This window comes from Musca autumnalis, unplaced genomic scaffold (assembly GCF_047663935.1).
Source record: "Musca autumnalis isolate F117 unplaced genomic scaffold, ASM4766393v1 scaffold_2, whole genome shotgun sequence".
NCBI classification, from domain to species: Eukaryota; Metazoa; Arthropoda; class Insecta; order Diptera; family Muscidae; genus Musca; species Musca autumnalis.
Genome location: NW_027411755.1, coordinates 222,816,582 through 222,841,850, shown reverse-complemented (window position 1 = coordinate 222,841,850; position 25,269 = coordinate 222,816,582). Strand labels below are relative to the sequence as shown.

At 31.5% G+C, this 25,269-nt stretch overlaps 1 long non-coding RNA gene across 1 annotated transcript; it reads left to right on the top strand.

Annotated features, from left to right (window-relative positions):
• The first annotated feature begins 98 nt into the window (after positions 1 to 98).
• On the top strand, positions 99 to 453 carry LOC141393331 (uncharacterized). The gene is made up of 3 exons (XR_012410072.1): positions 99 to 172; positions 238 to 295; positions 364 to 453. It is a non-coding gene; the product is annotated as an uncharacterized lncRNA (long non-coding RNA).
• The last annotated feature ends 24,816 nt before the right edge of the window (positions 454 to 25,269 follow it).

The following is a 25,269-nucleotide window of genomic DNA, read 5'->3' as shown; positions in this document are numbered from 1 at the left end:
AACACAGCAACAGGCAATAATGCGGGAAGTATATTTTTGTGTAAAAAGTCTTTATTTTAAACACAGTTTTTTTTATGAAAGTTCTTCTTTGGTTTTGTAGAATCTTAACAAAACACAACCGACACTTTATATCCCGGGTTTCGGCACCAAAATGATCACTCTTTAATTTAAGGTGAGTATAAATTATAAAATCGAATTATTTATAAGTTTTAATTAATTATTTTTATTTATTTTCAGGTTACGGATTCTTTGGACGGTGAGAAGAAGACGAGAGAGAAACGCTTGTAGTTGGCGGGTAAGTATCAACACAACTAATTCATTTTTATTATTTCATTATCCTAATTCTATTTTCTTTCTTTACAGTTACTTCAATGATATTTACATACTATTTTAATACTAATATTTACAACTAAGGAATTCAATAAATCAAGCTACGTTAACATTAAGTAAATAATTCAAATAAGAATGTAAAAATTAAATCAATAAAAATTATAAAAAGAATAAAATGAAATGTGAAATAAAAAACAAAAACAAATATTTATCATGCTCCAACACTTATGGCTTGTACTATTTGCTCCTTCAAAAGAAAAAATGGAAAAATAAAAATCCGTTGTAAAAAAGACATTTTCGTTTAAAGTGAAAAATCCAAAAAACCCCGCTTTTCGCTACGTTTAACTTTATCAAATTTAAAAAAATAAGTGAACCAACGAAGGTATTTTCATCTTCTATGGACACTCACAAGACTGGATTTATTCATCAGAACCCATACATAATTTGTTTGTCAAGTTTCGTATCACAGTGTAATTTGCTTTATTCAATTGCTTTGACGTTTGGTAGGCTAATTTTATTTTTTCCATTCAACAACAACCACTCTTGTTTTATCGTTCGGTTTAAAGGACTTACTATAAATACCACAAACTTAATTGCAGCACTTGCAGTGTACGGATTCTAATCTAGAGTAGCTCAGGACATTTTCAACAGCAAATTTAAAAGATAATTTATTTTAATTTCAATTGGTAAGAAATAAAAAAAACTATTTCAATTAAAACAACAAACTTAAACTGTGGCCATTTCATTCAATTAACTTCTAAATGAGAAAAACATAATTTTTAATGGATAGACAAACACAAGGCGAACATTAACAGCCTGTTCATGTATGTCGACCGAAAGGTTTCTTGCGCTTCGGAAGTGGAAAAAAATCATTTTCGGTTCATGTAAACACCTTCGAAAAGAAAATCTATGCGACCGACAAGCCCTACGAAATAACACGTAAACGTACACTTTTCCATTAAATTTGGGTTTATGTATTTCGAAAGGACTGTCTCTTATAGAAAGAGAATGTCAAAATCACTCACTTGCTTTGTAGCTACCGAGTAGAACGTAAACTCGCGAATAACACCGAAAATCTTAAAACAAATTTATGCAACACATTCTTGAAACAAAATAAAAATTTTACAGATACGTTTCAATGGCGCTTTCATTCATTATTTTGAAGAAATCAATTAAATTAAATAAATCAAAATACCGACACATTTTATTTTTCAAACAAAACAAATCACTCATCCCAGTCAGCATTTTTTGAAAATTTTAATCAAATTCGAGTCTTTTTTGATCCGACTGCACGATTAAAAAGCTAGAATATGAGCTCATTTTCTGATCATAAATGACTCCTTTGTCGGTAGGAAAACATAACCTCAGGCGACTCTTCTAAACAAATCACAAATGAGTCTTTTTCGAGTCGTATTTCAATCATTTATTGGTGTTTTGTTGATTAATTTCGGACCCTTTTTCGAGTCTTTTTAGAGTCATGTTTATAATCATTTATGAGTCTTTAGGGAGTAATTTATGAGTCTTTTTGTTAGACGAAATAAATTAAAAAAATTTTCTTTTTATTCTTCTTTGTTTCTTTCCTTTTTTTATAGTCTTTTCTGCTTTGTTATGTCTTTTAATTATCCTTTATGTTGCTTGGTGGTTAGTATACTGCTTCTTCATTTCACTTGGCAAAACCTGTTGTGTTGTGTTTGTCTGTACCTTTAATATTATACGTTACATTTATATCAAAATTTTGTAGAAAGTGTATATGAGAATTTTATTTTTTTTATTTACAACCAAATAAAAGTAAAACAAAGCAATCAGTTTTTAATCACCTAACTGTTCAAAATATGATCAGAGTATACATAATTATAATCACTTTTCAAACACCTGTATGACCCTTTTTTGATTAAGCATTTTTCAATCTTCCAGATGATCAAAATGTGACAATAAATAACAAAAAATTGTCACATTTTAAACACCTCAATGATTTATTCCCAGATAGCATTTAGAAGACTGTTTTGTCAAAAATCACATTGAGGAGTCTTTTTAGAGTCCTTTTGGTGATCAAAAATTGATTAAGTCGCTTGTGTGATCAGAAAGGGACTCGAAAGTGACTCCCTGTAATGATTAAAAAGAGTTTAATTAAAAATACAACAATAAATGTAGCAATCACAAATTAGTCATTGAAGTGTTTAAAATGTGACCATTTTTTGTTATTTATTGTCACATTTTGATCATCTGGAAGATTGAAAAGTGCTTAATCAAAAAAGGGTCATGCAGGTGTTTGAAAAGTGATTATAATTATGTACCTTCTGATCATATTTTGAACAGTTAGGTGATTAAAAACTGATTGCTTTTTTATTTTTATTTGGTTGTAAATAAAAAAATAAAATTCTCATATACACTTTCTACAAAATTTTGATATAAATGTAACGTATAATATTAAAGGTACAGACAAACACAACACAACAGGCCACATAAAGCAACATAAAGGATAATTAAAAGACATAACAAAGCAGAAAAGACTATAAAACAAAGGAAAGAAACAAAGAAGAATAAAAAGAAAATTTTTTTAATTTATTTCGTCTAACAAAAAGACTCATAAATGACTCCCTAAAGACTCATAAATGATTATAAACATGACTCGAAAAAGACTCGAAAAAGGGTCCCAAATTAATCAACAAAACACCAATAAATGATTGAAATACGACTCGAAAAAGACTCATTTGTGATTTGTTTAGAAGAGTCGCCTGAGGTTATGTTTTCCTACCGACAAAGGAGTCATTTATGATCAGAAAATGAGCTCATATTCTAGCTTTTTAATCGTGCAGTCGGATCAAAAAAGACTCGAATTTGATTAAAATTTTCAAAAAATGCTGACTGGGTTTGTGATTTCTACACATTTGTTGTTGTATTTTAAATTGAACTCTTTTTAATCATTACAGGGAGTCACTTTCGAGTCCCTTTCTGATCACACAAGCGACTTAATTAATTTTTGATCACCAAAAGGACTCTAAAAAGACTCCTCAATGTGATTTTTGAAAAAAAAGTCTTCTAAATGCTATCTGGGCATATTCCAATATTTGTATGTATATGTGGATTTTGTTTTCATTTCTCATTTGGCTCTCATTTATGGAACATAGTTGTACAAATGTATATTGAAATTAGTAGTATTTCGCATAGGATACGTAACGGCAGTCGCACGATAGTTTGCGAAATACATGAACGCATTTTTAGACGGAAGCGAGCGACTGCTTTCCTTTCGTACAGGTTTCCGTGCGTCATTCATGAACAGGCGGTAAATGTGACTTTTAAAAAGTTTTTTAAAGACGCAAAAGTGAATTTTGTTCGTGATTTGCAAACGACCCAAACGTATTTTTTAGGGTTTTGAAGAACAGGCATATGTGGAGTTTTTAAATACGCTAACGAAACGTGGATTTTAGAAAAGATTTTAGGTGGAAGCAATATGATTTTTTTCAAAGACCAAAGTGTGGATGTTAAGATTTTTTCAGGAAACCTTAACGTAGATTTTTTACAGATTTTTAGGACTACCCAAAATGGAATTTTTGATCTATTTTTAACAAGACCCAAGGGTGGATTTTTATTGTTTTTAGGTTGTTGTTTTAAGGTTGGAATAGTCATTATTTATTGTTTTAGTAAAACTCAAAAGTTAACTTTTATAGGCTTTTAGGTGGATCCAAATGTGGATTATCGAAAAATGTTTAATTGGACCCAAACGTATTTTTTTAAAGATATTCAAAAACAAAATGTGGATTCGAGATTTTAAGGTGGAACCACAATTGGTTTTTCTAAGGTTTTTGATATAGGGTTTTAAGTATGTTTGTACGAAATCAGTTTCTGACAATTTGAAGTTGATTTAGACCCGTCCGTCCGTTTGTCGGTTTGGCTGGCTGGAGCACACGATATCTCTCGAATGGATCAACCGAATCGGTCCAAAGTTTGGCTTTCGTAATATTTTGTCCAAGCTTAGTTTAAGTTCTATGATGGGTTATATCGGTCCACTCCTTCCGGCACCTCCCCCACAAAAGTTGGAAAATGTTCGGAAAATATGTGCGCACGATAACTCTTAAAGGGATTAACCGATTTGGTTCATACTTTGCACATCGTTTCAATATGGACTCAAGTCCTGCTCTCGAATCACTTTGATTTTTGTTTAACAACTTGTACAAGTTAATCAGGGGTTAGTTCGTACTTCCGGAGAAAATAGCCTGAAATATACAAAATACCCCTGTGGCACCGTGTGTAGTGGTTGGAGCGGAAGATAACTCTCGAACGGATCTGCCGATTCGGTCCAAAATTTGGCCTTCGTAATATATTGTTCACAGTTAGTTTCAGTTCGTAGATAAGATAAGCCCCTCCTTCAGGTACCTCCCCCACAAAAGTTCAAAAATATCAGCTTCGAATGTGGACTACATATATTTGTCCACTTCTTAGGGTAACTCCCACACAAAATTTCGGATAAATCCACTTTAAAACCTACTTTCGAATTACTTTGATTTTTGTTGGAGCAATTTGGTCTGGGCAACCAATTTGGACGTAGGGGATGGAAGGATACCAAGCAACGGTCCTGACCGGTTTTAACATGGCAAAGCCCAGGATTTATCTTGGTCCCTCTTTCATCCCAAGTGGACACTGACCTCCCCGTGGTGTCACCTGGGGAACTGCCTTTAACACCCGTTAAAGGTAGTGAGCTAACATGTGCCGCGCGTTCACCCATAAGAACGTTAAAAACTTGGGTTTGGGCGTCGGGTTAGTAACCCTCCCCTAGAAAAAAACAGCCTACTATGAAAAAACGAAAGAAAAGAAAAACAAACCCCTCTAAAGTTGACGAACCCCGCAAACGTTTTAAGGACCATGATCTGCGAATCTGCACCTGGAATGTTCGCACTCTTTATAGAGAAGGTGCAGTCTTCGCATTGGCAGACGTACTTGAAAAGTACAAGACCGATATTACTGCCATACAGGAAATACGATGGATTGGGAAAGGCGTCACAACAACACCTAAAGGTGACGCACTGTATTATAGCTGCCATGACGTAAAGAATGAGTTTGGTTGTGGATTCGTAGTTAGTCGGAGACTAAAACATCTGGTATCCAGCTTCACCCCAGTGAATGAAAGACTTGCTGCAATTCGAATAAAAGCTAAATTCTTCAACATCAGCTTTATTTGCGCTCATGCTCCCACTGAAGAAAAGGACGAGACCAAAGATATATTTTACGAGCGCTTAGAAGAAAAATATGACCGTTGCCCTGCCCATGACATTAAAATCATTCTAGGCGATTTTAATGCCAAAATTGGAAAGGAGAATATCTTTGGCCCAACAGTCGGGAAATTCAGCCTCCACAGTGAAACATCTGACAATGGTATGAGGCTGATAGACTTTGCAGCTGCAAAAAACATGGTAGTTAGCAGTACCAGATTTAATCATCTCGATATTCATAAGGGCACCTGGCTGTCTCCAGATCAGAAAACAAGAAACCAAATTGATCATGTTGTGATAGATGGAAGACATTCATCGAGCGTGTTGGATGTACGATCGTTCCGAGGCGGAAACATTGATTCGGACCACTACCTTGTTGCAGCAAAGGTACGCACCCGCTTAAACGTAGAAAACAAAGTACGAACAGACACAACACGAAAGTTAGACATCGGTAAGCTGCAATCACAACAGATAGCCACAGCATATTCCACTCAACTAGCCCAATTGCTTAATCAAAGCACTCCTCATCCCGATAACATATCAGCGCAATGGCAAAGCATTGCCCACTCCATGCAAACAGCCGCAAAATCCATACTTGGATACCAGAGACCTCCACCAAGGAATCCATGGTATGATCAGTAGTGTTGGGCAATCTCGTTCATTAAGCGGATCGATCTTTTTCATTCCGTTCACCAAAAAGATCCGGGTCGTTTAGATCGTTCGTTAACTCTTTTTCATTCAATAATACATTTGACTGTATTATTTTCTTTTGAAGTCGTTCGTTCTCTGCTGCATATGACTCCGTCGTTCTTTTCATCGAATCGTTCTTTTGAAAATGTTCGTTCACGAATGACACATTGTGTGCTAATGGGGGTGGTTTTGTTTCTGAACGTAGTGGTGGTGGTTTTGACATGAAAGAACCAGATGAACGAATGATGCAAAAGAAAGATATGACCGAGATGTGCTACTGAATGAGGTGAGTTACTGAGCGAGAGTAGCTCTCTGAATCATTGTTTGTTTTGTGTGGAAATTTGTGGTGCTTGATCTAACGCAGCGTTTGTTTAGAGTTTGACTGCAAAACCAAAGCTGCTAATTTTGTAAGCAGCAATGACTCGTCCATCGGGGATCTAAATGAACGATATAAAAGATTGAGCTGGATACGGATCCGTTCGTTCTTTTCACGGAATCGTTTCTTTGAGCCGGTTCGTTCATGAACGACACAACTCTAATGATCAGGAGTGTCGTGCTGCCACCGCACAGTGGATCCACTTGTATGGAGAAGGTGGCCAAAATATTTAGAGTGTAAAAATCAAGCCAATGCGCCGGTTACAGCTTTGTGCTGCTGCGAGAGTGTTTTAAGAAACCACGAGCGTAACATTCTCCCCCTTACCCCTCTGGAGGGGGCATACGGTAAGTATTGTTATATGCTCTTAATACAAAATGACATGAAAAGAGGTCACGATTATCTTATGATGCAAAAATAGGCTTGTGGAAACAAAACAATCTCCAAAACAACATAAAATCCAACAAATTTGGGGGATTATAAAAATCAAAATTTTTGTCCGAAAATTGGTAAAATTTTTAATGTAGATCTTATAGCAATCTTCCTAAAGGCACGTACCGCCAACGAAAGACAAATTTGGAAGAAGATTTCTTCATCTTGCCACTGATGTCAATTATATTAATGTACGTGGTCAGATAACAGAGTTATACGCTAATATATCCATAGAAACCCTATTCAACGGCAGCTTTAGTCAGCGACCCACCATTTATAGTCTGGCACTAGATGGCAGCTGATTTTAATACTGAATAATCTTAAACCCATGACCAACTTTGGAAAATTATTCCCGAGGTGGGCACTGGTGGGCATCATGACTAAAACCTTAGGTCAAATTTAAGTATAGGATCGAATTGGCATTACAAAATACACTGAGAAAATATGCAGCTAACTTGAATTCCACAACACGCTAGAACACTATTTTTTAATGAACATTAAGCTATTACATCCTCCTTCAAAATCCACTATAATATTTTGCTATACGTATTAATTTCGCGATATTTTGAATATATTTACTTGCACTTAAAATATTGGTAGTACTCACAACAAAAAATATTAGTCAAATGTTCCGACTTTTGAAGCAATTCTTAAGAAGATCGCGTTCGAATGAAACAAAAACTAATATGTTTTTAAAAAGGTCCATGTCATAGCTCTCAGAGTTGCCAGATGTTGTACCAAAATTTTGACATTCATTTTTTATTTTTGGCCAATGGGTGGATCCACTGTGCACCGAAGAGAAAAATGCGGCATATAGGGCTACTTTACAATCCGTAGCAACGCGTAGCGCACGAGAGAAATACAGGAAGAAAAGGAGAGAGGAGAAACGTCTTTTCCGCAGGAAAAAGAGAGAGATGGAAAAGCGGGAGTGTGAAAAAATCGAGATGTACAGGAGCCAGAATGAAGTCAAACTGATGGCTTTGGTACAGGCACATCCTCCTGTAGAGACCAGCAAGGTAATTTGGTAGCTGATAGTGTACTCAGGATATGGAAAGAACATTTTTCAAATCTGTTGGTATCCAATAGCAGCGAAGACGACGAAGATACCACAGTCCCAATCCCAGAAGATGGTATTGAATGTATACCACCCCGCCAAGGTAAAGACAGCAATAAATCGGCTGAAGAATAATAAGGCAGCAGGGTCCGATGGCTTACCAGCCGAGCTGTTCAAAACCGGAGGCGACATCATTAGCTAGTTTGCACCATCTGGCAGGAAGAACGAGTACCCGACGATTGGAACCTGAGTATCCTGTGCCCCGTCCACAAGAAGGGAGATAAGACTGTATGCTCTAACTATAGGGGCATAAGTCTACTCCCTATTGCCTACAAGATCGTGTCAGGGATATTGTGCGAACGACTAAAGCCTATGGTCAACGAGATAATTGGACCATACCAATGTGGCTTTAGACCTGGCAAGTCCACCATTGACCAGATATTTACCCTGCGGCAAATCCTGGAGAAAACCCAAGAGATGCAGATCGACATATTTCACCTTTTTGTCGATTATAAAGCAGTCTTCGACAGCCCGCTGCATTCAAAGGTATTCCAAGCCATGTCTGAATTTGGTATCCCCGAAAAGCTCATCCGGCTTTAACTGACACGAGGTCCTCAGTTAAAATAGGAAAGAAACTCTCGAAGAGTTTGGTACCAAAAAGGCAAACGTCAAAAGAAGTGGCACAATCTACACCAATAGTCACATGTTACTTGCTTATGCTGATGATATAGACATCATGGACCGATCAGTAAAAGAAGTAACTGATACCTTTATAAAGGTCTGGCGGTAAACGGTGAGAAGACCAAGTTGATGGTGTCGACGCGCAATGCGTCCATTGAGCTCGGACCGACTGTGGAAGTTGGTTCCTATAATATTGAGGTAGTAAAAGACTTCGTCTACCTCGGCACCTCCGTAAACACAACAAACGACATCAGTTGTGAAATAAAAAGAAGAATTGTATTGGCCAACAGATGCTAGTTTGGTGTAAGTAAGCAGTTTAAAAACAAAGCCACATCTCGTCAAACAAAAATAACGCTCTACAAAACACTGATACTACCCGTGCTGATGTATGGCTCCGAAGCCTGGGTACTTGCGCAAGCAGACATGGCAGTGCTTGGTGTGTTTGAGAGAAAAATTCTTCGAAAGATCTACGGACCAATCTGCGTTGACGGTGAATATCGACGTCGCATGAACCACGAGCTGTATCTGCTGTTCAACGACATCAATATTGTTAAACGTATCGAGATGCAGCGATTGCGTTGGCTAGGCCATATCATAAGAATGAGCGATGATGAACCCGCTAAAAAGGCGTATAAATACGGACCGCTTGGCGGTGCACGCAGAATTGGCAGGCCAAAGAATAGATGGCGCAAACAAGTGGATGATGAGATGAAAAGGCGCGGTATTCCAGAGTGCGAAGCAACAAATAGAGAGGAATGGAGATCTCTTCTTAGTTCGGCCTATAGAAAAAATTTTCTGTAATGGGCCAGTTAAGTAAGTAAGTAACCAATCCAAACCTTGGATCTCCTAATATTTTGTCCAAATTTACTTTAACTTTAAAATGCCCATATCAGGCCTCTACCTAGGGACCTCTACCTAGGGTAGTTGGTGTTAATTTCGAAATCTGAACTGGAGTGGGAGGAAATATAAAAAACCATTAAATTTAATGGAGAATTTTTATAATTTGTGTTAATGTAATAAGGTTAATATGTGTTAATTTAATAAAATTAATATTCTTATTATATACAAATGTCGCGATTTGAATCGAAAATGGACTGTATGCTAGCTGTGTGCTGTGGAAGCAAAATGGAGTGCATCCTAAAATTCATAAGTGAATTCATAGAAAAAGATGTACTCCAAGAGCACTTGTACTGTACACTTGTAATGATTAAACTGCATCCACGGATGCAAACTTTTTGCTGGGTACAAATTCACTGAAACAATTTACTATTGGGATATTCTTTATTCCGATTGGTGAGAACTCTGACTCATTGCAATGTAATTTTGAATTCCAATAGGAACTCTAAACCATTGCCCTACATATGAGTGAGCAACGAAACAGAGTAACAAAGCATGAATACAATGAGCACAGTGAACTCGCTATGTTGCTGACCAACTCAAAAGAAGAAAATACTGAACTACAAAATACATGGCAAACATAATGTAACACCCTAACAATACTGTCTGACTTTTTGCAATGGATTTTTGTACCTATACAAATGTTTTGTAAATACCAAATGTCTGTTTTTCCGGAATAATGCGGCTAAAACTTTCAAAATAACGAAAATCGGGGGTACAGTTCTACGGAAGCCATATTAGGACGTAGGCTATATGGCTTCCATATATATATATATATATATATATATATATATATATATATATATATATATATATATATATATATATATATATATATATATATATATAATATAATATATATATATCAAGCTTTTTGTAGAAAATTTACTTATGTTGAAATTGAGGTATGGGGTATTGTAACTCGCGATCAGTTTTACTATACCATAACTTTTGACCGCACTTCGGTAAAATAAACTGTTTTAGCCCGAGTCACCGAGGGGTTTCTTAAAATAATAATTTGAGCGGTAGCTGTGGTCGTACTAATGTAAAAAAATCGGAAAAAATCGTTGAAATTAACGAGTTTCATTATGTTATTTTCCAATTAGTGGTTTTACAACAAAATGTAGAGCTTAATGCTCAACGGAGAAGTTAAAGAGTACACTTCAGAGTTGAAGTTTCTAATGCATGATTTTTTAATATAACCACTGTATCTACCTCAAACGGATGCTGACATTTAGAAACCTGAAAAATGGGGTTTTTTGAATTTTTGCTCTAATCGGGACGCGCAACTGAATTTCCTTAAAAGCTTATTATTTGATTGTAGTACTCGCGATTTCGCATTTTTTAATGTATAACATGGGGGTGTAGCTCTCACAGGATCACAGTAATCTGCGCCTAAACACGACATTTTTGTGCGTAAATTTTTCTCAAAAACCTATTTTTTTGGTTTAAAATTTACAAACGTCATTGGATTTCCGTGGAAACCCGCGTAAATTTAGTTTTTTTACGTTCTGAATCTAACAAGCCACGACGCGTAAAAATCCACCCACTAGATCGGCGGATATGATACCCCTCAAATTTCGAAAATGTGCAAAAAATTATTTTGAAAATATCGCATATTAAAACGCGTTTTGGATGTGTCAGTTCTACTTAAATAAATAGATCGATACGCGTGTTTAAACTGCGCGAAAACAGATATTTCAAAACTATCGCTGATCCAGAGATATAATAGATTTTTTTTTTACAGTATTTTGCACCCTAATATGCAGCAGATGCTACATCGTGGCCGCCAAATAGAATTTGACAAACTGTACATCAAATAAGAGGGATTGATTCGCTGTGTTGGAAAATCGGATGCGCATCATGTCATTTTCATAATTACGCGGTTTATATGCGTCTCAAATGTTGTAATATTCAATATAACATTATTTTAACGTTATGCCACAATTGAAATTCCTTGTGATTTAATATAAGGTTCTAATAATATTATCCAATAGGAAAACTATAAGCGAAAAATTTGTTAAAACTGAATATCATCATTATTGCGTGAAATTTTGACGAAAATGCCGAAGAACTCAAACATTTTATCTCCAACTTTTCCTATAAAACCATAAAAAATAAAATTAGAATAATATGATTTTAATTTTTTCGTAATGTTTTCTTCGTATTTTTGCAAATAACATGAATACTATAGCTCCAACTTTCACAACTTAGGTTTCATTTTATTCCTCAAAATGTCTGGATGCTGTTATAATTTTTTTATATATTTTTCGTAACTATGAGCGCTATTTTTTCAAAAATATGTTTGTAAATACGTGAAATTTTTTAACAAATTTGATTTTTCGCGAATCCATTGAGACTTTGCGATTATTTTTTGCATCATCGCAAAGGGTACGAATTCAGTTAACGATAATAGGATATAACAGCTAACTATATTAAGCCGCGATTTTTTTAGAATTTTTTCTTATTATCATAATTAAAACGGTCATATCTTTTGCGCGCAACGATCAAAGTTAGTAACGAAAACAGATTTGGAATGCTGATTTTTTTCTTAATCTATGTACCAAAAATCATTGATGTAGTATCAAAAAATTTTTTTGATTTTTTTGAAATGGAAAAGACAATTTTAGGCATTTTTCCTGATATGTCAATGATGTGGTATAGCCCCACATTACGGTACCTACAGATTTTAAATCAAACTCGTGATACAAAATCAATATATTTTATATACTGCATAATTGGCGTGTTTGGTGTTGTTGTTTTTTTGTCAGTGGCTCAGGGTATATCACCGTCCGCACATCTGACTGATACTTTCTTACTTGTTTTTATTGGAAGATTGTAATTTCAAACGTTTCTAACGACTTTGAATGTTGTTATCATTTCGTAGTTGTAGTAGAAAAATGTAAACTTTGTGTACGAATATGTTGAGACACGATGCGCCTTAACTAACTTTAAATGAAAGGAAAGTTTTTGCGGATTCTGAGACTACAACGTTCATATGTGAAAAAAATCAAAAAACTAACAAAATCGCCGGAGGGAGTTTTAAATAAATCGCGGCCAAATTTCACATTTTTAGGGTATTTTTTAGGTTTTCACGATTTTGCTTTAAAACGCAAGTCCTATCGTAATGGGACTAAAGAAAATGTTGTTTACCATTTTTAAGATATAAAAGTTCAAATTGGAACGATGCACTGACTGTATCACCTCCTTCTAAAACAGTGTCATGTACGGTGTGATTTAATTAACTTTAAAAGAAAATCGCTTCCAGTTCCATAAAATTTTGCTCTTGAAACAACTGTAAATGGAAGGTGCTTACACCTGGGAAGTTTTTGCGGATTCTGAAACAAAAAGAAAAATCAAAAAACAAAAAAAATCAAGTTTATATTTTTAGGGTGTTCAGGTTTTCACAATTTTGCTTGGAAACCGCAAGTTCCATCGAATTGGACCTAAGAAAATATTGTAGCTTTTGCTCTTGAAACAACTTTAAATGGAAGGTGCTTACACCTGGGAAGTTTTTGCGGATTCTGAAACTACAAAGAAAAATCAAAAAACAAAAAAAAAATTTTGCTCTTGAAACAACTTTAAATGGAAGGTGCTTACACATGGGAAGTTTTTGCGGATTCTGAAACTACAAAGAAAAATCAAAAAACAAAAAAAATCAAGTTTATATTTTTAGGGTGTTCAGGTTTTCACAATTTTGCTTGGAAACCGCAAGTTCCATCGAATTGGACCTAAGAAAATATTGTAGCTTTGAAAAATCTCTATAGGATTGAGACGATACAGTCAGTGAATTGTCCCAATTAGAACTCATGTGCACAAAAAGTACTAAATTTGGTACAGTTGGGATTTGGGTGATTGGATAGAGCTGAAAACCTGAAATTTGGAATTAGGGTTAGTGTTGGAGTGTAGGATTGAGGAAGTTTTGAAAATTCTTATTAAAGGGTACGAAAAGTACTACATTGTACCAAGTTTGGTACAATTTGGATTTGGGCTGGAATCCTGAAATTTGGAATAAAGATTACAGTTGGAGTGTAGGATTGAGGAAGCTTTGGAAGTTATTACTTATGGGTACGAAAAGTACTAAATGGTACTTAATTTAGTACAATTTGGATTTGGGTGAACGGAGAGCGCTGGAATCCTTAAATTTGGAATAAAGATTACTGTTGAAATGTAGGATAGAGGAAGTTTTGGAAAATCATACTTATGGGTACGGAAAGTACTAAATTTGATTCAAGTTGGATTTGAGCGAACGGATAGAGCTGGAGTCCTGAAATTTTGAAGTAAGATTACTGTTGGACTATAGGACTGAGGGAGTTGGTACAATTTAGATTTTAGTGGACGGATTAAGATGGAATCCTGAAATTTGGAATTAAGAATACTGTTGGGCTGTAGGATTGAGGTGGTTTTGGAAATTCGTACTAATGGGTACGAAAAGTACTAAATTTGGTACAACATGGATTTGGTTGGACGAATAGAGCTGGAATCCTGAAATTTGGAATTAATATTATTGTCGAAGTCTAGGAAAATCGTACATACGGGTACAAAATGTACTAAATGGTACTAAATTTGGTACAATTTGGATTTGGGTGAACGGATAGCGCTGGAATCCAGAAATTTAAAATTAAGATTACAGTTGGAGTGTTGGATTGAGGAAGGTTTGGAAATTAGTAAATGTCTGTGCGAAAAGTACTAAATGGTACTACATATAGTACATTTTGTATTCGGGTGAACGGGTAGCGCTGCAATCCTAAAATTTGGAGTTTGCAAAATCGTACTCATGGGTACAAAGAGTACTAAATGGTACTAAGTTTGGTACAATTTGTCATTGGACGTTACGGGTGGAATCCTGAGATTTGGAATTAAGATTTCTGTTATTATTTTGTATTAATGTCAGTGTAGGGTTGAGATATGTGATTGTCGAAATACGTACCATAAGTATACGAAAATTAATAAGTAGTACACAATTTGTTGTTGGGTGTAGGGATCGAGCTGGAGTCTGCATTTTTTAGAGTCTGAGTGGGTAATCGTGTGTAACGTTGGTATATGAACGTGTTTTAAGAAATGCGTACCATACTTTTACTAAAAGTACTAAAGCGGTCTAAATGTTGTATCGGGTGTAGGGGCAGAGCTGAAATTCTGAAATTAGTTTTTAAAGTTGCTGTTGGTATGTGGGTTTATTATATGGATATGGCTTTGAAATGCATAATATGAAAAGTACTAAATGGTGCAGAATTTTGTATAATTTGTTTTAAAGGGGTTAGCAGGAATTTTTGTAAGTTTAGGAGGATGTTTCGGAAGTTCGTACTTATATATGTATTTATATGTATAATTTTTCCACAAACATCCCATATGGGACAAGGGAGACTTCTCTCATATCAATGAGTGCACCCCGATTCATATTAGGTCAATGATATGGGACCTACAGTTTATCGCCGAGTCCGAACGGCGTGTCCTAAGACACCACTTGTAGAGAAGTTTTACATGGCTGAAATACTCAGAAAATGTCGCCAACATTACTGAGGGGTATTTTGCCAACGTTGAAAATTTTGGTGTTTGCCTGGCCGGGGAATCGAACCCACGACCTTCAGCGTGCAAGGCGGGAGTGCATACCATTGCACCACGTTGGCACCTGTATTTATATGTAAAGTACTATAATTGGCTTTGAGGGAACTGATATAGACGGAAATGAGAATCGCGGTTGGTATATATGGTTTAAGGTTATATCCTGGTGTACAAAAAGTACTAAATTTGGTACAATTTTTTATTGCATGAACGATGATATAAGGAGTCTTATTGAAATATGTACATATTCTGAAATTTGGTATGGGGGTCGCTGACGACTAAAATGGTATTGGAAATACCTACCATAAGGCTACGACAAATAAATGGTACTAAAATTGGTCTTGGGTTTATTTTTAACAAGAATGTTTTACCTTCTGAGGACAGAAAGCCCTTAATTAAAATGTCTCAAAAAATGTAGCTCGATGTTGATGTGTTGATACGGATTTTTCTTGAAAATCGAACTAATGTGGTACGAAAAGTATTTAAATAAAAACAAATATTGATTAAAATTGGCATTAGTACAACAAAATTTTCAGACTAAATATTGTTGATTTGTTGTTTATATCTATTCCGCATTCGAAGTAGCGGGAACTTTGCTTTCATAATTACATTAACACAATGTACAAATGCCTGATGAGATTTTAATAACCAATTTGTTTTATTACAAATTATAAACATCATAATCATAATTTGTATGTATCTTTTAGATATGTTCGTTTGAAATCTTTTACTAGGACCATTGCCTTAATTAAAGGCTTACAAAATAATTACCCCTAATAAAGTAAAATTACCCCTAATAAAATAAAATCCAAAATGTTTTCTATTTTTTAGTGTTTAAGTTATTTGAAATTTATAAACTACATTCTAATGTAGGTCTTTAAACAATATGGTATAATTTATAATATGTATCGCTTCTTATGATATGAGACAGTGGTAGCAAAACATCCTTATCACGTACCACAACAAAATATGTCCTACTTTAAGTATAAATCTTTTAAAAGTACAATATAATATCTCATCATAATCTTAGACCGAAGGCAAGTAACACAGAAATGTGCTCTTATGTACGAAAATATTTATATATGTTAACATACATTTATAGTAAATATTAATATACGTAAAACAGATGTCTCTGACATCTGTGTGTACTACATAGGATATTTAGGATACATAGGATTTTTAGTTGTTATGGCAAAGGAAATGTTTTAGGTTATGTTTGAAGTTTGTTTAGGCAAATGTTGTTACCTATTAATAATGATAATGTGAAAAACATGTCGTTACATATGTGAATACATCTTATAGTTGCTATATGTGTTCTATAAAATTTAAAGTTGACATTTTCAGGTTATTTGGTTAAGATTATAAATTGTTTTACAATGAAATAACGTGTAAATTCGAAGAACATGCATAATAATGAAAACACTTATGTTTAAATTTCAATAATTTAATATGTTATTATAAACTTTCAAAGTAACCTCATATCACTTTGATGTATTTATAAATTAAAAGAAATCTGTTTGCAAAATACATATAAGTTTGAAATTATTATGATGATGCTGAAACGTCACAAAAAACTCTAAAAATAAAAAATGGGAATAAATATGCATAATACTGGCCAGTAAATGGTAATTGGGAGTGAGAAAAGTCACCCTGTATAAAGCAAATTTATTTTGTATATAGTTTAGGAGCAGGGATACTTGTGAAGGTACTGTAGGAATAAACTTCTAAATATCTCTAAATCAACTTGTATAGACGGCAAATAATAACGTTGCATGAGCAAGCAATATCAGATTATTACAATGGTTGAATGTGTTCCAGATAAAGTTTTGACGGTACGCCTTGAAGGGAAACTTTCAATGAAGATAGTCACTTAATATACTTGTTAACGCGAGCTCTCACTCACAGACGTGCTGTAAAAGATTGTTTAGTGCCAATCAAATAACTGCAAAAAACACTACTGACAAGTCTTAAAAATCCTAAATTGTTTACAAACGAGGATAAAAATTGTATAGATTATAGTCCCTTCAATGGTGCATTCTTCGCAAAAACTTTGCGTACCTTAGTCAAAGCAAGATATCAGAGGTTCAACCCGTATGGTCCCAGGTGATTGGAGAAATTTGATCATTCTCAAGTCTGATGACAGCAATTGTCTTTGGTTCCTTAAAAGGTATTTTCTAAAGAATCCCTCTCCTAACTAAATTGGACTTGACTGTCCCTGTTCTTTACATAGGAGAATGCCTTGATTTTGTCATGCAGACAGTTAAGGACATTGACATTCTTTGGCAATATAGTAATGCCTAGTTACTATTCTATTCCCTCGATGGAGTACGGCAATATTGAAAATATTGAAATTTTTAATTTACTAACTTAACTAAAGGAATGGGAATACGTTTTCCAAGAATGACGGCTACGTCATCAAATATGCTACAAACTTAACAGAAGAAGAGCATAAAGAATGTAAAAAACGGATTTGAATTTAAGGTTCGTTCCGAATCCATTTAAAAAAAAACTGTGGGATATAGACAAAAGAGCAGCATCCATAGATCAGTGGAAGATCAATGGATCTATAAATATTCCCATAAATGATCAATGGACCTTCTCACAGAAAATCATCAATGGGTTTTCTTATAGAGTATCAGTAAATCTTCTCATCGAAGATCAATGAACATTCTCATAGAGGATCAAATGACCTTCCCAAAGAATATCTGTGGATCTTCCCATACAAAATAAATGATTCTTCTCATAGAAGATCAATAGATCTTCCCGATTAATGGTTCTTCTCGTGAGAGATCAATGGATCTTCCCAAACTTAACAGAAGAAAAGGATAAAGAAAGTCGGGAGCGGTTTCGAATTTAAGGTTCGAGAATATATGGTTCCGAATCCATCCAAAATAACTGTGGGACATAGACAGAAGAGTTGCATCCACAAAGTTATCTCCTAAAGGTTCAATTGATTTTTTCATAGGGCTAGATCTACTTATAGAAGATCAAAGAACCCTGTCATAGAAGATCAATGGATATCTAAATCCTCCCATTATTCCATAATAAATCAATGGACCTTCTGAAATGAAATAATAGAAGACCAGTGGGTTTTCCTATAGAGAATCAATAATTTTTATCATCGAAGATCAATTAACATTCCCATAGAAGATCAAAGGTGTTTTGCAAAAAAGATCTAAGGATTTTCCCATAAAAGACAAAATGGTTCTTCTCATAGGAATAATAATCATCTCGGAATAATATTGATTTTATAAATATGAATTTTTATTAAATTTAATTTTAAGACACTTGAATTGTTTATGTAATACATTTTTATGGCCGAATGAGGCTACGTTGTTACATTTTGAAATAAATAAATAAATAAATAAATAAATAAATAAATAAATAAATAAATAAATAAATAAATAAATAAATAAATAAATAAATAAATAAATAAATAAATAAATAAATAAATAAATAAATAAATAAATAAATAAATAAATAAATAAATAAATAAATAAATAAATAAATAAACAAATAAATAAATAAATAAATAAATAAATAAATAAATAAATAAATAAATAAATAAATAAATAAATAAATAAATAAATAAATAAATAAATAAATAAATAAATAAATAAATAAATAAATAAATAAATAAATAAATAAATAAATAAATAAATAAATAAATAAATAAATAAATAAATAAATAAATAAATAAATAAATAAATAAATAAATAAATAAATAAATAAATAAATAAATAAATAAATAAATAAATAAATAAATAAATAAATAAATAAATAAATAAATAAATAAATAAATAAATAAATAAATAAATAAATAAATAAATAAATAAATAAATAAATAAATAAATAAATAAATAAATAAATAAATAAATAAATAAATAAATAAATAAATAAATAAATAAATAAATAAATAAATAAATAAATAAATAAATAAATAAATAAATAAATAAATAAATAAATAAATAAATAAATAAATAAATAAATAAATAAATAAATAAATAAATAAATAAATAAATAAATAAATAAATAAATAAATAAATAAATAAATAAATAAATAAATAAATAAATAAATAAATAAATAAATAAATAAATAAATAAATAAATAAATAAATAAATAAATAAATAAATAAATAAATAAATAAATAAATAAATAAATAAATAAATAAATAAATAAATAAATAAATAAATAAATAAATAAATAAATAAATAAATAAATAAATAAATAAATAAATAAATAAATAAATAAATAAATAAATAAATAAATAAATAAATAAATAAATAAATAAATAAATAAATAAATAAATAAATAAATAAATAAATAAATAAATAAATAAATAAATAAATAAATAAATAAATAAATAAATAAATAAATAAATAAATAAATAAATAAATAAATAAATAAATAAATAAATAAATAAATAAATAAATAAATAAATAAATAAATAAATAAATAAATAAATAAATAAATAAATAAATAAATAAATAAATAAATAAATAAATAAATAAATAAATAAATAAATAAATAAATAAATAAATAAATAAATAAATAAATAAATAAATAAATAAATAAATAAATAAATAAATAAATAAATAAATAAATAAATAAATAAATAAATAAATAAATAAATAAATAAATAAATAAATAAATAAATAAATAAATAAATAAATAAATAAATAAATAAATAAATAAATAAATAAATAAATAAATAAATAAATAAATAAATAAATAAATAAATAAATAAATAAATAAATAAATAAATAAATAAATAAATAAATAAATAAATAGATAAATAAATAAATAAATAAATAAATAAATAAATAAATAAATAAATAAATAAACAAATAAATAAATAAATAAATAAATAAATAAATAAATAAATAAATAAATAAATAAATAAATAAATAAATAAATAAATAAATAAATAAATAAATAAATAAATAAATAAATAAATAAATAAATAAATAAATAAATAAATAAATAAATAAATAAATAAATAAATAAATAAATAAATAAATAAATAAATAAATAAATAAATAAATAAATAAATAAATAAATAAATAAATAAATAAATAAATAAATAAATAAATAAATAAATAAATAAATAAATAAATAAATAAATAAATAAATAAATAAATAAATAAATAAATAAATAAATAAATAAATAAATAAATAAATAAATAAATAAATAAATAAATAAATAAATAAATAAATAAATAAATAAATAAATAAATAAATAAATAAATAAATAAATAAATAAATAAATAAATAAATAAATAAATAAATAAATAAATAAATAAATAAATAAATAAATAAATAAATAAATAAATAAATAAATAAATAAATAAATAAATAAATAAATAAATAAATAAATAAATAAATAAATAAATAAATAAATAAATAAATAAATAAATAAATAAATAAATAAATAAATAAATAAATAAATAAATAAATAAATAAATAAATAAATAAATAAATAAATAAATAAATAAATAAATAAATAAATAAATAAATAAATAAATAAATAAATAAATAAATAAATAAATAAATAAATAAATAAATAAATAAATAAATAAATAAATAAATAAATAAATAAATAAATAAATAAATAAATAAATAAATAAATAAATAAATAAATAAATAAATAAATAAATAAATAAATAAATAAATAAATAAATAAATAAATAAATAAATAAATAAATAAATAAATAAATAAATAAATAAATAAATAAATAAATAAATAAATAAATAAATAAATAAATAAATAAATAAATAAATAAATAAATCTTATTATATAAAAGAGCTTAGTGATAAGTGAGTGAGTGACTGACAGATCATCGGCCAGACGAAACCGCTGAAGCTAGAAAGCTGAAATTTTGACTGTGGGTTGTTGTCGGTGTGTAGGTGTGAGATAAGGCTTGGTTTTTGGAAATTCGCCCTAGAAGGGTACGAAAAGTACTAAAAGGTACTAAATATGGTACCCATTGTATTAGGCAAACGGAAAGGGCTAGAGTTCTGAAATTTGGAATTGATATCACTGATGGATAGTTAGAAAGATGTACCAAAGGGTTTTTGGAAATTCGACCTCTAAGTGTACGAAAAGTACTACATTTAGTACCAATTGCATACTCTGAACGGATTTAACTAGAAACTTGGAATTTGGTATGGAAATGAAGGTTGGGAAGTGGTGTTTATAAAAGGAAATGGTTTGTGAAATTCGTACTCATGTGTACGAAAAGTACTAAGTGGTACTAAATTTAGTACAATTTGGATTTGGGTGAAAGGATAGAGCTGGAAACCTGAAATTTGGAATTAAGATTACTGACGTATTATTGGATATGGGGTTAGTTTTGGAAATTCGTACTTATGTGTACGAAAAGTACTAAATGGTACTAAAGTTAGTACAATTTGGATTTGGGTGAACGGATAAAGCTAGAAACCTGAAATTTGGAGGTAAGGTTACTGTTGGAGAGTAGGGTTGAGGAAGTTTTGAAAATTCGTACTTATGGGTACGAAAAGTTTTAAAAGGTACTAGATTTGGTACACTTTCGATTCAGGTGAACGGATAGAACTGAAATCCTGAAATTAAGATTACTCTTGGACTGTAGGATGGAGGTAGTTTTGGAAATTCGTACTTAAGTGTACGAAAAGTACTAAATTTGGTACAATTTAGATTTGGATGAACGGTTAGAGCTGGAATCCTAATATGTGGAATTAAGATTACTGTTGGGCTGTAGAATTGAGGAAGTTTTGGAAAATTATACTTATGGGTACGAAAAGTACTAAATGGTACTAAATTTGGTACAACTTGGGTTTGGGTGAACGAATAGCGCTGGAATCCTGAAATTTGGAATTGAGATTACTGTTGGAGTGTAGGATTGAGGTAGTTTTGGAAATTCGTAATTATGGGTACGGAAAGTACTAAATGGTACTAAATTTGGTACAATTAGGAAGTGATTGAACGGATAGGCCTGGAAGCCAGAAATTTGGAATTAAGGTTACTGTTGGAGTGTAGGATTGAGGTAGTTTTGAAAATTCGTACTTATGGGTACGAAAAGTTTTAAGTGGTACTAAATTTTTTACAACTTAGATTCGGGTGAACGAATAGCGCTGGAATCCTGAAATTTGGAACTAAGATTACTGTTAAAGTGAAGAATTGAGTTAGTTTTGAAAATCGTACTTATGGGTACGAAGAGTACTAAATGGAACTATGTTTGGTACAATTTGATATTGGACGAACAGATACTGCCGGAATCCTGAGATTTGGAATTAAGATTTTTTTGTTATTCTGTATAATCGTCAGTGAGAGATGTGGTTGCCAAAATACGTACCATGGTACTCAATTTGTTGTTGGGTGTAGGGACAGAACTGGAATCTGTATTTTTTGAGTTAGGGTGAGTATTGGTGCGTAACGTTGGTATATTTACGAAAAGTACTAAAGAAGTCTACATGTTGTATCGGGTGTAGGAACGGGTGGAATTCTAAAATTTGTTCTTAGAGTCATTGTTGGTATGTGGGGTTAAGATATGGAGATGGTTTTGGAAATGCATACTATAAAAAGTACTAAATGGTACAGAATTTGATATAATTACTTATTGTGTAAAGTGGTTAGCAGGAATTTTTGAAATTTTAGGAGGAGGTTTCGCAAATTCGTTGTTATGAATTTATATGTAAATTACTATAATTGGGGAACTGATAGAGCTGGAAAATAGAATCGAGGTTGGTATAAATGGCTGATATAAGAATGTAATTTTTGAGGTTATACCCAGGTGTACGAAAGGTACTACATTTGGTACGATTTTGTTATTGCATGAACCATAATATAAGGAGTTTTTTAATCCGTAGAAATTCTGAAATTTGGTATGAGGGTCGTTGATGGCTGAAATGATATTGGAAAAACCTACTATTACCCAGCAAAATGTTCGATGCCAAAGATGCTATTCAAGAATGGGTGCAAGTGAAATGGAATGTCATTTTTTCAGAATCTTCACTCATTCTTTTTACAAGAGCGCGACCCCCAAAAGATGCAATTCATTTTCAGATCCTAAGCATGTCATCTTTACTAACTCGATGGAATGGCATCTTCAACAATTCTTTGGCATGGCATCTATACCAATCCTTTGGCGTGCCATCTTAACCAACTCCCAAGAATAGCATTTTCACTAATCTTTGGCATGTCATTTTCACCAACCCTTTGGCATGTAATTTTCACGTCTTGTTTGGAAAATGGAAAATGCTGTATTGAAAAATGATTTTCATTTTTTTATTTTATTAATTCAAAGAAATTAATGAAATAACTATAATTTATTTATCATCATCGGTGCGTAGTTTGCTCGATGACATCAAACAACGAGGGTGCTTGGCAATATCAAAGGGCTTTGCTAAATCAAGTGTCACTATCACTGTTCTATCGCACGGCTTGCTCTGAGTGAGTCCTCGGCTAATATGGAGTTGTTGTGCTGCTTACGGATCCTATGCTATTGATCGGCAACTGGAAAGTTATTTCTGATGTTGGAAGAAATAAAGCCACAAGGGACCTTGCTACGGGCGACAAAAGCGAAATCGGTTTGTAAGATTCACCTTTGCTGGCATCCTTTTCGTGCTTCAATAGCTGGCCTATTTTCCAGACTTCGGAAACGATGTGTTTGGCAAGCGACAGGTTGTAAATTTAAGTGAGAAACTTGACTTCCGGCCGTCCCAGCTGTTGCAGTCTAAACACCGCCGCTGCACGCAACAGAGTTTACTTCCTCCGCAACAGGTTTTGATTCATCTTAAAAAAGGATTTTACTTCCCATCAGTGCAGATTTCGACATTGACTCCAACTGCAGATTACTATTTCGTGAATTTTATTTTACAACGTTTTGGAAATGTTTGTTGATTTGTAGGGATCTACAATTCGACTTGTTGAGCAGAGTTCTCAAGAGCAGGCACGGAAACTTTTATAATGTTCCTTTACTTTTAAAAATGGTAATTGTTGCAAAAATGGCAAAAGTGGTGAACTGCTCTCATATAAATTGTATGCTTTTAAAAGTAAGGAAACACTTTGCGCGTAAAAACTGGTAACCTCAGGCACGTAAAGGAACACGACTAATACCAAAGAGTGCAGTCCGACTCTACTTTTAGCTCAATGATTGGGACTTCCTAGCATAATAAATCTTACATTGCTTTAAACGTACATATTTAGATAAATAAAAGAATATATACATGTGTAAAAATAAAAACACAAAATTCATCTCTATTGGATCGATGGAATGTGTTCAAATGCTAAGGAAAAGATCGGATCTACCACGACTTCCTTTGAATTGGTTCAAATGCTGATGAAACGATCGGATCTTTCACGACTTCATTTGAACCAATGCAAAAGATCCAGTGAAATCATGGCATCTCATGGAACCACTTCCATAAAATTTTGCTGGGTAGTTAATGAAAAAGTACTAAATGGTACTGAAATTTTGAATTAAGATTACTGTTGGAGTGGAGTAGCATTATATTTACGAAAAGTAGTAAATTGTACTTAATGTGATAAAATGGATTTGGTGAACGCATCGAGCTAAAATCCTGAAATATAGAATTAAGATTACTGCCAGAGTGGAGTCATTGAAATTCGTACTTTCGTACGAAAAGTATTAAATGGTACTAAATTTGGTATGTGGAATTTGGAAATTTGCTATTATATTCGCTGCTATGGATGTCATTGTGGATATACGTACCATAAGAGGTAGAGCTGAAATTGTTAAATTCGGTATTGGGATAACAGTTGGGGTATATTTTGGAGATAAAGAGGATGTTTTGGAAATTCATACATATTTGGTTTTGGAAGAATATATAGAGCTGTAAATGTGTATAGCTGTTTTGATATAGTTTTTGATATAGGGATGTAATTTTTTAAACTATTACCTATTTTAAGTACTAAATTTGGTACCGTTTTGGTGTTGCATAAAGGGATATAGCTGGAATTTAGAATTTTTGTATTAGATTCTGTGTTAGTGTTTAGATATTGAGCTGGTGTTAAAAATACGGAAATACATTTTGATATCAC